This window comes from Pimephales promelas, chromosome 16 (genome assembly GCF_988280905.1).
Source record: "Pimephales promelas chromosome 16, fPimPro1.hap1.1, whole genome shotgun sequence".
Lineage (NCBI taxonomy): Eukaryota > Metazoa > Chordata > Actinopteri > Cypriniformes > Leuciscidae > Pimephales > Pimephales promelas.
In genome coordinates, this window is record NC_142784.1 from 17,729,669 (window position 1) to 17,747,004 (window position 17,336).

At 42.4% G+C, this 17,336-nt stretch overlaps 1 protein-coding gene across 1 annotated transcript in view; it reads right to left on the minus strand.

Annotated features, from left to right (window-relative positions):
* Positions 1–17,336, minus strand: part of dchs1a (dachsous cadherin-related 1a) — a 100,187-nt gene that overhangs the window by 67,403 nt on the left and 15,448 nt on the right. The window lies entirely within an intron of this gene.

Genomic DNA, 17,336 nt, shown 5'->3' on the forward strand with positions numbered 1-17,336 from the left:
ACCCAGATCCCTTATCAGGACCCCGGGGAGACAGATCCGCCGAGACAAGGAAGTCGCCTCGTATGTACACAAACCAGAAACAAAGAGGAGAAAGAAGCAGAGGAGGAAGAGAGGGGGAGGATGAGTCTGCCGGTGTGTCCTTTGAGTTTGGCTCTCAGTGACCCATGCCCTGGTGCTGCCACTGTCGGCCAGGCATACATCACACATACTAGATAAACACACGGGGCTCTCCATACGCAGCAGGCTTTCCTTCAGACAAACCTCCAGCAAACTCAACAAATGAATGTGCTCTTAAACAGCTCATTGATTTTCTGTAGAATAAACTCACTCACTTAAAAACATAATCCAATAATAGCTAAGCAACCTTTGATGAGTGCACTGAATTAGACACAATGATACACTCCACAAAATGAGATGCTATAGATTCTTAAAGGAGTAGTTCACTTCAAAAAAAAAAAAACTTTTACTGATAAATTATTATGTCATTCTTTCTTCAGTCGAAAACAAATTAAGGTTTTTGATTAAAACATTCCAGGATTTTCTCCATATACGTAATGGACTTCAATGGGAACCAAACGGTTCAAGGTCCAAATGAGAGTTTTAGTGCAGCTTCAAAGGGCTTTAAACGACACCAGACGATGAATAAAGGCCTTATCAAGCGAAACGATCGGTCATTTAAAAAATAAATTAAAAAGTTTCTTTGTCTTATTAAGTTATTCATCGTCTGGTGTTGTTTACAGCCCTTTGCAGCTGCACTGAAACTCTTATTTGGACCTTGAACCATTTGGTTCCCATTGAAGTCCATTATATGGAGAAAATCCTGGAATGTTTTCATCAAAAACCTTCATTTCTTTTCGACTGAAGAAAGAAAGATGTCGACATCTTGGATGATATGGGGGTGAGTAAATTATCAGCAAAAGTTTTTTTTTTTAAAGTGAACTACTCCTTTAACTAATAAGTGATAGTAGCCACAATGATGCAAAACTAAGAAACAAAACGTCTCTGGTTACGTATGTAACCCTAGTTCCCTGAAGGGAACGAGACGCTGCGTGTAAACGCCGTGGGAACGCCTCTGCGTGACGAGTCATGAAGCACGTATGAAATCTGTCCAATGGCGAGACGGAACGTCATAGGCGGGGTGACGTATCGACCAGGAAACTATAAAGCATCCCCGAAACACAAGCGCAACAGCTTCTGATAGGACTGAAGCAAGCGCTCACGGGCATGCTGGGAGTATGGCATAGACACGCAGCGTCTCGTTCCCTTCAGGGAACTAGGGTTACATACGTAACCAGAGACGTTCCCATTCAGGGAACTTCGAGCTGCGTGTAAACGCCGTGGGAACGCTAATACCAACGCCGCCATGCGAGCAGGTGTCCGTTGTATGAAATCAGGCACATATTTAGACGAAAGCACCTGCGCCCCTGGAGCGGAGCTACCATACCCCTGGTTGAGTGAGCCCAGACAGCCAAAGGAGAAGGCTGACCGGCGGACTCATATGCAAATGAGATGGCCTCGACCACTCACTTACTCAACCTCTGCTCAGATGCGGGACAACCTTTCTTCGGAGGTCCAAAACAAACAGATAACTGTTCAGGCTTTCTCCACAGGGCAGCTCTGTGGACATAAGCATCTAGAGCCCTCAGAGGGCAGAGCAGATTAGTTTCTCTTGGTCTGACCTCACAATACCACGAAGAAAAAGAATTACCAATGGGTATCTCCCGTGAAAAGCTCCACTCAAAGGGACGTGGTAAGCAGATAGGCCACCACATACACCTTTAGTGTGGAGTGGGATAACCCTGTGGAGAAATGCTCCAAAGGAATTCCAGCACCGCCACACCGGGCAGTTAACTGGGTCCAACTGGTGTTCTCCCCACCAAGAGGTGAAACATTGCCACCTCAAGGCATATAATCTCCTCGTGGACGGAGCTCTGGATTGGAGGATGGTCTCCACGACCTCAGTCGAGAGACCCGATTCTATGAGCTGGGCCCCCTCAGAGGCCAAGCCACAACCTCCATAGATCTGGGCGGGGGTGAAGTATCGACCCGCATCCATACTCGGGCCGGCCAACGCGGGGCTACTAACAGTAGAAAGACCCCGACTCGGTGAACCCTCTCCAGAACTCCTGGGAGCAGAGCAATCGGGGGAAATGCGTACAGGGGTGACCTCGGCCACTCCTGTACCATCGCATCCAACCCCAAAGGGGCTGGTGGATACAGAGAAACCACAGCATGCAGTGTCTCAGTCCCTGGATTCAAATAGGCCTACCTCGGTATGACCGAAATGACTCCATAGGAGCTCCACCACCTCGGGGTGGAGTCTCCACTCCCCGGGCCTCGGCCCCTGCCTCGACAGGATGTCTGCTCCCCGATTTAAATATCCTGGGATATAAAATCGCCAAAGAAGAAGCTTCCCCTGGGCCCACAGAAGGATCTGGCGCTAGCCTGAATAATGGACATGAGCGCAGACCCCCTTGATGGTCTATAAAAAGACCCCCGATGTGCTGTCTGACCGGACAAGAACATGGTGACCCCTCAGGTCTGGGAGAAAGTCCACAGACCCCGGGCTGAGCGACCACTCATGATCGCCCCCAGCCCGTGAGGGAGGCGTATATCGTTAGCTTCTTTGGAACAATGAAGTAACGGCTGTAATACCCCAACTCTCTGTCGGGGGGAAGAGCTCGTTCTATCGCCCCCTTCAGTAACAGAGCTTTCACCTCTTGTTCCATGACCAGAGCCTGCTCGGGGGATACCACTGTAGGCAAAATCCCCCGAAAACGAGGCGGACGTGACCTGAACTGGATCGCGTACCCGCGTTCGATAGTCTGCAGGACCCATCGAGATATATTTGGAAGACTTCCTCATTCTGCCAGAAATTCCACTAAGGGTACCAGTCTCTCGAGACTGGCCTCTGGAGTAATTATAGAGACAGAAACAGTGCCCTGTGACCGCGCACAGGCAGGGTTTAACGACTGTTCTGTATCGCTCCTCGGAGCAAACGAGCTTCCCTCGGGAAACCACTCGCTAGGACCGTCTGCGCCCACCCTCACAGGCAGGTTCAGCAGAACGGGTCCCTGCAGACCCCCCTGGTGGTTTATGTAAGAGACCACAGACATGTTGTCTGACCGGACAAGAACATGATGATCTCTGAGGTCTGGGAGAAAGTGTTTCAGAGCCTGAAACACCGCCATCATCTCTAGACAATTTATATGCCATCGGAGATGATGGTCTTGCCACAACCCGCGGGCCGAGCGACCACTCATGATCGCTCCCCAGCCCGTGAGAGAGGCATCCGTCGTCACCGTTACCCGGCGACACGGGGCTCCCAGCGCAGGTCCCAGGGACAGGAACCAAGGTTCTTTCCACATAGCCAGGGCACGGAGACCACGTCGCGTGACCTTGATCTTGCGGAGCGGCTTTCCCCTCGGGGAGAACCCCTTGGTCTTGAGCCACCACTGTAGTGGTCTCATGTACAGCAGGCCGCACGGTAACACGTTGGATGCTGCTGCCATCAGACCCAGAATTCTCTGGAATTCCTTTACAGTGAGTGACTGGCCTAGCTTCACTTGCTTGACAGTCGAGATAATCGAGGCTATACAAGCCGGCGACAGACGTGCCTGCATCGTCGTCGAATCCCATACCACGCCTAGAAAAGTGGTCCGCTGAACTGGCGAAAGCACACTCTTCTTAGCGTTGAGTCTCAACCCCAACCTTCTGATGTGGGCGAGGACGGCATCTCGATGCCAAATCGCCTGATGCTCCGATTGAGCCAGAATCAACCAATCGTCGATGTAATTTAAAATGCGAATGCCCTGGAGACGCAGCGGGCCAAGGCCGCGTCCATGCATTTCGTGAAGGTTCGAGGAGATAACGCTAGGCCGAATGGAAGGACCCGATATTGGTACGCTTCGCCCCAAAAAGCGAACCTCAGGAACTTCCGATGTTGCGGAAGGATGGAGATATGGAAGTACGCGTCTTTTTTTAGGTCTATCGTGACGAAACCAGTCCTCGGACCTGATCTGTGACACGATCTGCTTGAGAGTCAGCATTTAGAACTTGAGCTTCCCTACTGACCGATTTAAGAGGCGCAGGTCTAAAATCGGACGCAGCCGCCCATCCTTCTTTGGAACAATGAAGTACCGGCTGTAATACCCCAGCTCTCTGTCGGGAGGAAGAACTCGTTCTATCGCCCCCTTCAGTAGCAGAGCTTTCACTTCTTGTTCCATAACCAGAGCCTGCTCGGGGGTCACCACTGTGGGCAAAACCCCCCGGAAACGAGGTGGACGCGACCTGAACTGGATCGCGTACCCGCGTTCGATAGTCTGCAGGACCCAACGAGATATATTTGGAAGACTTCCCCATTCTACCAGAAATTCTACTAAGGGTACCAGTCTCTCGAGACTGGCCTCTGGAGTAGTTTTTAAAAACAGAAACAGCGCCCTGTGACCGCGCACAGGCAGGGTTTAACGACCGTTCTGTATCGCTCCTCGGAGCAAACGAGCGTCCCTCGGGAAATCGCTCGCTGGGACCGTCTGCACCCCCCATTACAGGCAGGGTTGGCAGAACGAACCCCTGAGGGCACCGAGAGAGAGCGGGCGCCGGATTCAGCGGCGAACACCTCTGTCTCACGGTGGGGACCACCCTCAGTAGCCTGACACCAGTGGCGTCAGGACTTCTTCGACGAAGCCTTCCTGGCGACAATAACCGTCCTCAGATCGGTTCTATCCCGGGAAGACCTCGCCTGAGAACGCCGCGTCTCAGCCCAGTTTTGCTGGGGAGGAGCCCGCGACGCTCTCTCGACGGGCGGGGCTGCTCTCGCCCAGCAGCCCCCGAAGGATGAGTACGGAGGGGGAGACATTTCTGGAGCGCCGCTGCCTGTTTTTTTCCGGACGACAGCGGCGCATCCAGGAGAAACGCTTTATCTTTCTCCTTCATATTAGCCAGATTTAGCCACAGATGCCTCTCCGTGGCCACCAGGGCTGCCATAGAGCGGCCGACTGATCTGGCCGTCTCCTTGGTGGCACGGAGAGAAATATCTGCCGCCTGACGCAGTATCTCATTAATCACGTCAGTGCCGACGACCTCCCCCTCACTCATATCTCCTAGACCCAGCAATATTAGCATACATAGTATATAGGTCTGGTGTGTCAAAAAATTCTAGCTGACACTGGTTTGTTCCACGATCTACACACCTCGGTGTGTAGATCGGGGAAGAAGGGCAAACACCGGCATGGAGGTAGTGAGTGTGATATTAAAAATCTCTCATCCATTTTACTCTCTCGACTCTTGTTTCTCAACTGGCCATTCAATGGTTAATTTTTCCACAGCCCGAGTCAAAAACCTCCATTTTTTTTTTTTTTTTCCCTTATTTTTACTACATTCGCGGGAGACTGGGATGGCAAACGAGCTTCCCTCGCTCTCCACTGAGTCCATAGACTCTGCATCCACACTTTCAACATCCAGCTCCTCAGAACTGGATAATTGAAGTGATGGCGCCTCAGCCCGGGCAGGAAAAACCGCAACGCGGACTCCCGCAGCGAGAACTGAGGCACTGGATCTACCAGGTAAGGGCAGAGAAAGGGCGGGGCCCGTCTCAATCCCCGCTGATAGATCCATCTGCGATCCCCACGACGCAAGCCTTCGCTGTGCCTCGGCAGCAGCGGGACCCGAGCCGCGGGGAGCGCGCACCGAACCACTCTCCTCGAAGAGTGCCCGGCGGGAGCGAAGTGTCTTCATGGGCAGACACTCGCAGTGCACAGCCGGCCCCCTCGAGAGCCGACTGAGCATGCTGCACTCCCAAACAAACAACACACAGATCGTGTGTATCCCCACCCGTGATGAAGCGAGGGCAGGGATGAACACACTTTCTGCTGTTGTTTGCTCGCCATATCAATATATATAAATATACAATATTAGACAGACAGACAAAATTCATACATAGAGCGCTTGTGAAGACTCAGAAGCTGTTGCGCTTGTGTTTCGGGGATGCTTTATAGTTTCCTGGTCGATACGTCACCCCGCCTATGACGTTCCGTCTCGCCATTGGACAGATTTCATACGTGCTTCATGACTCGTCACGCAGAGGCGTTCCCACGGCGTTTACACGCAGCTCGAAGTTCCCTGAATGGGAACAAGAAATGGCACACACAAACTAAGAATTAAGTCCCTATCATTCACACTCAGTGGGTCTGCATTTATTTGATCAAAAATATTGGAAAAAAAAGTAATATTGTGAACTAACATTATGATATAAAATAACCATTTTCTATTTTTAAATGTAATTTAAGTGATGGCAAAGTTGTATTCTCAACATCATTACACCAGTCTTCAGTGTCACGTAAATCTTCAGAAATCAGAATCTTCTTTCACAAACTTTTGAATGGTAGAGATGAATCCTGATTTCTGCGTGAAAAACGCATAGAAAACAGTGAACGGGTTCCAGTAAAGAAGCAAGCAAGTGGCAAAACTCTCAAAAAAGCAAAGATAAAAAAGAAAAACCTCTATAGGAATAAATTGGTTGGCAGAAGACACAGACAAAAAGTCTGTTCTCATTGTCATGGCAACCAATATTGCAGCCCAAATCATCACAGTGAGAAGTACCTCTACCTTATTTTCTATCTGTGGCTCCATCAATCAGTATTGATCTTGTCTTTTTGGAGACTTTTTTTGTGACTGTTTGTCAATCTCCATTCTTCCTGCTATTTGTTCTGTTCTCTCACATTTTCGGAAATCCATTCTCTTTGTTCTCTTTGCCTTCAGCGGCCACTCCATGAACCACCGGTGCCAAGGTACGTCATGTGCTCGTGTGCCTCTTCACATGATGAATAGCTGTAGTTCATTCATCGGTGGAAAACACAGATTAATGGTTATATATAAAGCCTTTACTTGTGTTAAAATCCATCGTGAGACACCAGCAAAAACACCCATGAGCTTCTCTTTTAACCCACGTCATTAGGCTCAGATTCAAACCTCCCGCAGCGGCACCTCTCACTCAATCATAAACCTTTTCAGCACAGCCGCCAATGGTCATTTTTCCTCCAGGCGTGCTAAATGTGGTTCTCTGAGAAGACGTGGTGACAGAGCTTCAATTAAGAGTGGAATAAAGGTCGAAACGTCATTTTTTTAAAATCTGTATACTTGACCATTTATGTGCGTGCAAATCAGCAACTATAACAAACCTTTTCTAATATCACTCAAATGATCTGGATATTTGAATTGCAACCTAAGGTTCATATTTTCCTTCTCAGCAATGAAAGGAAGCATGCATGGAGTTTATGGATGATACTTGGATAAAGAATAAATGAGAAATAAATGCCTCTGTAATGGATCCTCCAGGATACTGAACTCGGAAAGCTAGGAGAGAGAAAGCCAGAGAACGAGGTCATAAATAATCACATTTGTGTAAGCATAGATTGCGGTAAGCAGTGTTAGAGTTGATAGACAGTGACACCAGTACAGATTTATGCCACACTGACTTATAGAAAACACAGCCGAACTGCAAAAGCTTTCGAGTTATACTGCACTGGTGTGTTTACTGTAATACAGTTATAAGCAGCGCATGTTACCGCACAGTCACAACACTGAATGCATCTGAAATATTGAAAGTCAACATGAAACGCCATTCATAATGTGACATTTCAGAATGAAGCAAGACATTAAACAAGAAAAATTAGTGGTAGAGTGAGTTTGGATTTTACTGATAACAATAAGGCTGGCCCTTGCTGGATTAATATGGCCCCAAAACGGATTCATCATTAATCAACCAATAGTTTTTTTTTTTAAATGGATACTGAAGAAAAAAAACAACACCATACAAACATAAAATAGTGCTTCTACAAAAAAAATGTAAAAACAGTAACCATGAAAACATACTGTACTTTCATATTAAACATTAAAATATGAATACTTATACATTGATCATTCATGTTTGTTAATTGTGCATTAACTAACTTTGAGATATAACTTTAAAATGTAAAATTGTATTAGTAAAAGTTAGTAAATGAAAATTCTGTTTTATACTCACCCTCAAGTTGTTTCAAACCTGCATGAATTTCTTTCTTCTGCTAAACAAAAAAGAAGATATTTTGAAGAATAGGGGTAACCAAACAGTTGATAGACCCCATCGACTTCAATAATATGGAACAAAAAATAGCTGGAAGTCAACTGACATTCATCAAAATATCCTCTTTTGTGTTTAGCAGAAGTAAGAAATTCATACAGGTTTGGAACAACATGAGGGGTGAACTATCCCTTTAAAAAAAAGTCTAAAAATCTATTTGGCTTTGGTTTCACTTTAACCAATGTCAATGAAAAAAAAAATGGTTATTATTGCTTTTTTTTATAAATTTTGATTTTTTTTTTTTCATTTAAATAAAGAATTCCAAGCAAAAACACCAGAAATGTGTATAAAGAAAGTAAATAAGGTCTGTTTTTATTTCATGTTGAGAGATTCTGGATGTCATCCAGGAGATGAGGTGATCATGTCTTGACTTAAAAACATGAGGATAGTGCTAAAAATGTCAGAAGCACTTCTCAAACAGAAAAGGAAGGCTTTGATAAAGCAGACAGGTTTACACTTGAACCAGACTTCAAACAGAAAGAAGAATCGCTGTTGCATCAGAACCCAGTAAATCCGCATTTCCATCCCTGAGTCAGACAACAACAGTATTCTGACAGCATTAATGTTTTTGATTAGAGACATTTGCAAATCTGTGCCATGTACAAAGTTCATTAGCTATGCATTAACCATTTTGTGTGGGATACCTCACACCTCTGATGTGAGAAATACATTTCAATGAAAGAGTTGAGGGTTGATCATATAATCAACATCAACAAATAAGAAAAAGCTTCAGAATATGACAGTGCACCGAAGATTTTAGTCTTTGGATTCCAGTGGGGCACCTGATGTAACACATGACATTTCTCATTTCAAAATGATATGCAATTTTAAAGGGTTAGTTCAACCAAAAATTAAACAATTGACATCAATTACTCAGCCTCATGTCATTCCAAACCTGTAAAACTTTTGTTCATCTTCGAAACACAAATGAAGATATTTTTGATGAAATCTGAGATATTTCTGTCGCTCCACTGACGATCTACACAACTACCTTGGTTCTTGCTGAAGCTCAAAGGTGCTGCGTAACACGAGAATGAACCTCATTGGTTCTTCCTGAAGGTCAAATGTGCTACGTAACAGGAATGAACCTCATTGGTCCCTTCTGAACCTCAAATGTGCTGCGTAACCCGAGAATGAACATCATTGGTTCTTGCTGAAGCTCAAACGTGCTGCATAACACAAGAATAAACCTCATTAGTCCTCGCACGTCAAGCAGGCATGATTGAGCTTCCATTTACCATATCTGATGTGTGTTGATGAATGTTTAGGTTTTATGTGAATAAAAACCTAAATTAAATCTGTTCATCATATAAAGCGATGTTGTCTCTTCAAAACTTTGGACTAAACCACTCAATTCAATTAAATAGTTTGCCATCTCATGTACTGGCCATTGGCCACCCTGCTCTCTAGATATGAGTTATTCAAAAAAATGCATATTGGTTGAACACTAGTTCTGATTTGATCACATGCGGAAAAGTTTTAAAAGCACTGCATTAGACAGTTCATCTACTCTCCAGCACTCCATCATAAAGCCCCAATGGACTCTGACCTGTTTCAGAGCTGGAAACATACGATCCAACCCCTGCTACCCTCTCAGCAACACTGCGCCTGTTTTACAGAATCATTGACAAGTCCTCTGCGCTCTTGGCTACCGACTCCAGCTTCCTTTAATGGAGCCGAGGAGGCTTCAAGGAAGATGAAGGTGCTGTCGTTGAAGACCACATTTCTGGGCAATGCACCATGAAGTCCTCTGAGGCTGACTACACTGCCCTGATCGAGAAAGGGAAGAGGGAAAACAGTTACTCAAACACCTAGTAAAATCTCATGAGCAGAAGGTCAATGGTTTTCCATTCGATCGGTGAAAAGTCCTAAAGAACCTTCCACCACAAGGGGGGACGGTTTAATTCCCCTTGTATTTATGAGCTGTGAGGGAGGGCGGATGCATCATCGCTTTCGAGAGAGAAAAACCTGAGCGGCTAAGATCACTAAGCTCGACGCTAGTTTATTCGCAAGCTTGCGGACTATCTGAGGTGGTTCTTTCCTTGCATAAATCCAGTTCTCTCCTGGATTCCTAGTGGACTCCCACAGGTGCATTTGAGTCAATCTACTGAGGAATCTAGGGCAGTGATTATGATGCTTCCTCCCACTTTTATACCCCTTACGATTATACAAATCACTTACAAAGAGACCCTTAAGATATCTTCTAATGATGATTTATAACACAACATTATGATTTTTTTTTTCACTTCTGATTTAGTGTGAAACTATTATGCATTTGATTTACAGCACAATTATATGTGGTCTTTGTGGATTTACTTCTGCTATCCCATAAAAATCCAAGGACAATAGCCACTTGGTTTCTGGAGCAGCAAATTTTTATTAATATAATCAAAAAGAAATTTGAGCTGTGAGTGCAAAACCTGTACAATACATAAAGAAATCAAGGGTAAAATACTGAAATGTCAAATTTCCCGTCTCCTTCCTCCTGTTCTGACGCAGGACATCTTGAGTGTGTATATCGGCCCTAATAAACCTTTTTCATTGCAGCTGAGATTTACAGATGTGCTTCGCCCAAGCAACACATTTACAAACACTTATTCTCAGAGTTATACAACGTCAACCTTAACTCATAAATGAAGCAAAAGCTAACAAAATGATGTTCTTTCACCTTTACATTAACAATTACTCAACTCACTAAACTCCAAGTAATCCTATGAGATGAGAACCAGGAACATCCGACTTTGGTTCAGTTCCCAAGCGCCGCCTGCTTGGTAGCATTATTGCATTCTCGTTATTGCAACTGGCAGAGTTTAATCAGGGGCCTGAGGTTGCTGGCAGACATAAGGGATGCATTCTTTAAAGCAGCGATGCTCTGAATATGGAGACAATTTGTTCAGCGGTTATGATGTTTAGGCCGGAATATATATAAAAAGACAAGATGAATTACGAGGGGGCACTTCCATAAAATTACAGTGCAACAAGATGTGCCTAAAATGTAAGAAAGCCTGTTTCCGCTTCAGAATGAAGATCTTTTTTTCTATTTTTGGTGAGATAGAATAAGAAAAAAAAGTCAAAATTATGAGTAGCATTTAACGGTTTCATTTATTTATTTTTTATTTTATTTAGAGGTGGAAACATGCTTCCAAAAAAAAAGTATTATCCATCATTAACAATTCTTTCTTAGAGTAAATTTACATTGTTTAATACAAGATATTTTGAAGGAAAACAAGACAAAAATATGAACATATAAATAATGATTAAAAAAAAAAGATTGTTCTTGTGAGAAAACAACATAAATATGCCAAACAGTTTAACAAAGGAAGAGATATTATTGGTAAACTCCAACTCCAGCTGCTGGTTTGAGGCTTCCCTCCAAATGCTCAGACACCACTGTCCCTATAGAGATGATGCTTGCATTTCCCTTTCCCTCTTTTCTATCTCTCTGTCTCTCATCCATCACTATTTTCACAGAAACTTGGCGGTGATCTTTAGAGGTGCTGCTCACCTGCTCACTAGACCATCTAATATAACCAGGATGGACACTCACCACCCAAAGAGCACTACCATGGTTCCAGATGTGAGCTTTGTACCCCAAAAACCTTTGTAAAATCCTGTCCCTAAGCAGCCATAGGCTTCAAGAAAAATCAGATATGAGAGGAAAAACAACTGTAAATCACACTGGCAACAGGTTTAGTGGTACTCAGTAGACCTTAGTCTCTGGGTAGACAACATGTTTAACTTTAATTGGGACAGAAATATAGTTCGTTCAATTGGCTGTAAAATTCGGACCATTATGAACAGACCGATAATTATTTTCATGTTATGGCTGAGAACTAATAAGAAGTTTAGGCATCACAACATTACAATTGTACAGAGCTTATAAAAAATGTATTTATTTAGATATTTGCTCAATATTACATTAAAATTTCTTTAAAATATTCATTTTTAGAGATGAACTAAATTTGTGTTAATTAATGGTAAAGATAATTTAACAATATCAACTAAAACTGGAAGATTAAAAAGAAAATACACTAATACTGTCTACCAACCAATATGGTGCCAATATATTCTGCATCCGTAACTGTAATATTGGGTACCGTCCATTTTGATAACATTGACAAACATTGAAAATTCCCATGGATTAAAAACATATAGGTTGAAAAAAAAAAAAAACAGACGGTAAAAAGAACCATAAGACAGTACAAGATTTGAATGGTACTTCCTATCCCTCAGAGCCTCATTTTCATTCGTGTCAAACAAAATATGTCGTCTACCCTGACTACTAAAGCTTGACAATGAATCCAAATATAATGAAAACACAGAACAAACCACAAAACAATGAAAGACGTATTATTTAAAAATCGCTAATACCAAAACCACCACATAGTCCACAAGTCTGTCTTCTCCTTCTTTCTTACTGTTGTCTTACCACAGACACACATCCTAAATTTGTCACTGTTAAGCAGTGCACTTGAGCACTTTCCTTCACACTCTAGTAAGTCACACATTTCCCCCCCTGCTACAGTTGGACAGATGCATTGGATTTGAATTGATGGGCTCTGCGTGCTATAAAAACATAGGCAGTTGCCTCAAGTGGAGCAACTCTGACCTGGACACCCACAAAATGTCCAGATGTGCGTCCATGTTTATATTCGCTTCAGTGCGCCCGCTTGGCCTCAAACAAAGTGCTCGAGGAAGTATTATATTTGCAAACACATTAAGTAGTACATCTCGTTTCCTGCAATTTGGCTGCTCTGTGTAAATACAGTGCTAAACCACAGAGCCGGGGTAGCAGGGGCACGGCAGTTAGCGCCAGGAAAGAGAAGCGCGGAGGAGAACTAAAAACAGCGGAGGCTTGGCCCAGAGCGATAGAGCTCCTGCAGGGGAGAGGACAGAAGTTTGCCACCAAAACTGTCACATTGGCTATCCCTCTTCTTGTATTTGCTTAGCTGGTTACACTGATTGCAACGTATGACTATAAACAAATGCAAACAACTAAACAGGGAGCTCAAAAGTTAATATTAGCAAAGCGACATTCAACAACATGAAGAAGAGCACTTGGAACTGTTCGATGGGCCATTTTTTCAGTTTACGAAAAAGCATCTACAAAACTTGCAAATATTTGGAGGCTACTTGTAATTGTTTAAAAAATGACTTGTGTAACCTGCATTTTAGCTATGTGCAAACTTTCAGCATTATATACACACAATAAATATCAAAACAAAAAAACATGAGAATATAAACAATCCAACAAATATTAAATCAAAAAAGCATAATACAGAAAGCAAAACATTAGATTAAAAAAAAATGTAAAAACTAATTCCAGAAAAAAATATATATATATTAGTTCATAACTAGTTGACCGGTGTGTTTCATCGTTATCGCATTTAAGCAAATAAACGGCATTCAAATGTGTCAATTCAACATGAATTTCTTTATTCTTAACAAAACGACTCCATCAATAATAAACTTCTATAACCAAAAGTGGTCGTGTTGAGCTCCCCTGGCATTTCCTACTCAGTTTCTGCTTCAGAATCCAAAGAAATTTTATCGGTTGCTAAGATTCTCTTATTGAAGGCCATTTCAAAAAAGAGCACAAACTATGCAAAGTTGTCTGGCATCAAACCAGACAAGAGAAATGATCGCCTTTTGTGTGCACTGAAGCAGTGTGACCAAGTCATTTGAAAAGTGGAGAATGGCTTTTGGAGACTAGTGGAAAAAGGCAGCATCTGAGGCATATTCTGAAACAAAAAAACTGGACATCTGATCAAGAGAAAAATGCCATATGGTAGTGTGTATGCAGCTTAATGAGGCATGCAGACATCCACTCCTCCTCAGACCAGGAACCAGGTCCATGCAAAGGCCTGCTGAGCTTCGCTTGTTGATGTTTTGAGTCTCGCATTCAAAGAAGAAAAACCGAGCCAGTGAGTAAAGCAGCAGTAACGTCAATGTAAATTTGCTCTAGGCTACAACAAAAAATAGATTACATTTAAAAAAATATGTTTTAAAAATATATATAAAATATTTATAGCATTCAACAACTTTAAATCATATTTCCTCCAATACATGTATTGAGTAATAAGTATTCATTTAGAGTGACTAAAGACAATATGACAAATTAATCCGCTAATTGTTGTGTAAAATAATCAGGTATGGGGGTTTGGGTTGGGGCAGATGCTGTCTGTATTCGGAAACCTCTTTCTGCCTCTGACATTTCAACAAGTTAGGTGATTTAATGTCTAAAGATGTAGGAAAAAAGAAAGGCACAGCTGGGGTGCAGTTGTCTGATGCTATGATATGAGTAATTTGCCCCAAACTGTCCCGAACACGAATACACCTTGCCAATGAAGCAGAGAGATATAGCGCTGCCCTTGAACAAAGAAAGCCCTGCGAGTGTATTTTTTAAAGCACGGGGGCAATCAAAGACTGTGGAAGATAAATGGAACAATATCAGTGATGTCTTTTCAAGGACACTGCAGGACTTGGAGTTCACTTCCAGCAGAGACTTGCCAAGAAACGACTGAGACAGGAAACGTCTTTGAGGGTAAAGGGAAAACTGATAGACGCACAAGTTGTCGTCAGAGCTCTGAAACGGGCAAATGCCAAAATATTTTGGTTTGGCTCAAATATTCAGACTCTCAAGTTCTTAAAGAGCCTTCAGTGTTGACAGATCTCTCTAAGAAGGATTGGGGTGGTGTGGTTGTACTGACACCCTCTTAATGAACTGTAAAGTTAGATCAGATAAGAAGCTGTGGAGGCACACAGCTCCCCATGATAAAGGAAGAAATAGAGTTGTTTCGGATGCCGCCGATCCCAATAAAAATTCAATATCTAGATATGCACGCTAGCTTTGCGTAACGCTGCAAATCGGAGATCAATTCTATAGATACTGTACACACCCAGGTATCGGATCAGTACTCGGTATCGGCCGATACCCTGAGTCCAGGTATCGGAATCGGTATTGGGAAGGGAAAAAGGGTATCGGAACATCACTAGGAAGAGTATTGACTTAAAAGTCAAGTTAACCCTTGTTATTACACCTTTTTAGATGACTAGATCTGACTGAGAAATCAAAAATCAAATCAATCAAAAAATAAAATAAAAATCAAATCAAATGAAAAAATCAAAAATCAAATCAATACTTTTTTAGCCTCTTTTACAAAAAGTGCATGGCCAAAGAAGAAGTGTAATCAAATAATTCTAATCATAATGTTGTTTAATTTTATAACACCTGCAAAATCACTGCTTATATAATTTAAATAAATATTCAATATATCTCCTAGCCCTACTTGTGCATGAGAACAGTACTGTTTGCTTGAGCCCATTATATAAATCAAAGAAAAATAGAGCAACAAGATGAGTGTTTCAATGAAAAAAGAGACAAATGGCTTTAGAATGCAGCGCTAACAAGACTATGCTAACAGATGATTGTTCAAGCCGTTCAATGAATCTGAATGGGACAAAGGCCTTTCCTGCCTTATTGTGCAGTGGAGACCAGCGGAGCAACCACACTCCATCTTTTTCACAGCTCTCTCAATTCAAATCATAAAGAAAAAGGAGACTTGACTAGATGTACCAATTATGCAGCTGCCTCACACAGAGTGAAAAACTGTCGTCATCCCGGTGGTGAACATATCCAAGACCGCAGTTGGAGTGTGTTGTGAATAGCCTAAAAAGTGAAGTGTCCTTGCAGGAGACAAAACAGCAGCTGAGTTCAAGCCATTCTTACGCATGTACCAAAGAGAAGCCTTTCATCTGGGTCCTCCATTACAGCTCCAAACTTTCCAAACGTTTTAGAGGGTTCACAATTTCACACAATAGCAGGGATGGATGGATAGTTACCAAGATTTGGGATTTGGAAGGATACCAGCTGGAAGCAATATTTAGGTATTAATAAAAAAACCTGACTGCTGAAAAAAGTTTGTAAACTTTGTTTGTAGTAATTAGTGCAGCTCAAAACATAAGAACATTTTCTAAATGGCAAGCAACACAAATAATTTTAGTTTTGGATACACAATATATTATGGGAAAAAAAATTATAATGTCCTTTCATTAAACATGAAAATGCTACTAGATACAAATAACAATAGAAAGTGCTGAGAAATTTAAAATGTAAACATTTTTGAATGATACCAGTTAGCACATTAACTTTGGCAACAATAAAATTCTGAAACTAAAATAAATACTAAACATTCTAAAAGTATACAACTACAAAACTAACAATGATATCATGAAAACTGGTGAAACGTAACTTGAGGAGACTCATTTAAAATAAAATGAAATAAATTTAACTAAAACTGACTTGATAAAAAACATTTATTAAAATTATAACCCAACCCAACACTGCTTATCAACTTAGTTTTATGCCTTATAAATAATAGAGTAATAATTGAAAGCAGGGTTATGGTAATTTTAAGAATTCAGTAACGTCTCATAATTTTAGACACCCTTGAATCCAATGCCACAAGTCTTTTGCATGTTATCTTTGCGGTTAAAACAAAACTGGAGAGAGTAGCTAGATTTTTCACACTACAAAGAGTGGAAATTCCACCAAAAGAGAAATAAAACCAATTTAATTATTCCTCAGCCCAACGGCAGTGTGACAAAAGCAAAAGCCAAAGCCAAAACCAAAAGCAAAGTGACAAAAATTTTAAATGTAGTAAACCGCCAGTGCCAGTACAAATTAAACTAATCAAGCTCTGCAGAGGGATACACTGGAAAAAATGAAATCAAGCCCAGTTTAGATGGTAAATGAATGATCACAATAGACCCATTGTAATGGCATTTGGACAGAAGCTTTGATTCAGAAAAAGGGAGGCGGTGGGAACTCTGCGCACAGGGATCTCTGATGAAGGGAAAAAAGCAACTCATCAAGTGCCGTGCTGTGATGCTTGGATGTGGATTTGGCAGTGATTTCTGCAGTCTGTGCATCATCAAACTCCCAACTGCTCTTGAGTGGCATGCCAGCTCCCATCTACAGCAGTCGTTTGTGCCACAGACTGAGAGACAGTTGGATTGGACCTCGTACTTGGCAAGTTTGCTTTGATGGTTGTAAGGATAGAACTCCTTATATTGTTCTTACATTGAAAACTCGCAACTGTCTGTGAACCATTAGCACTCACTGAATGAGGATGGAAACTGACAGCAAGACAGGAGCCACAATCAGATTTGATTCGCACTTGATTTGTAGACCTGAGTGCTGCTGATCCGATTCCTA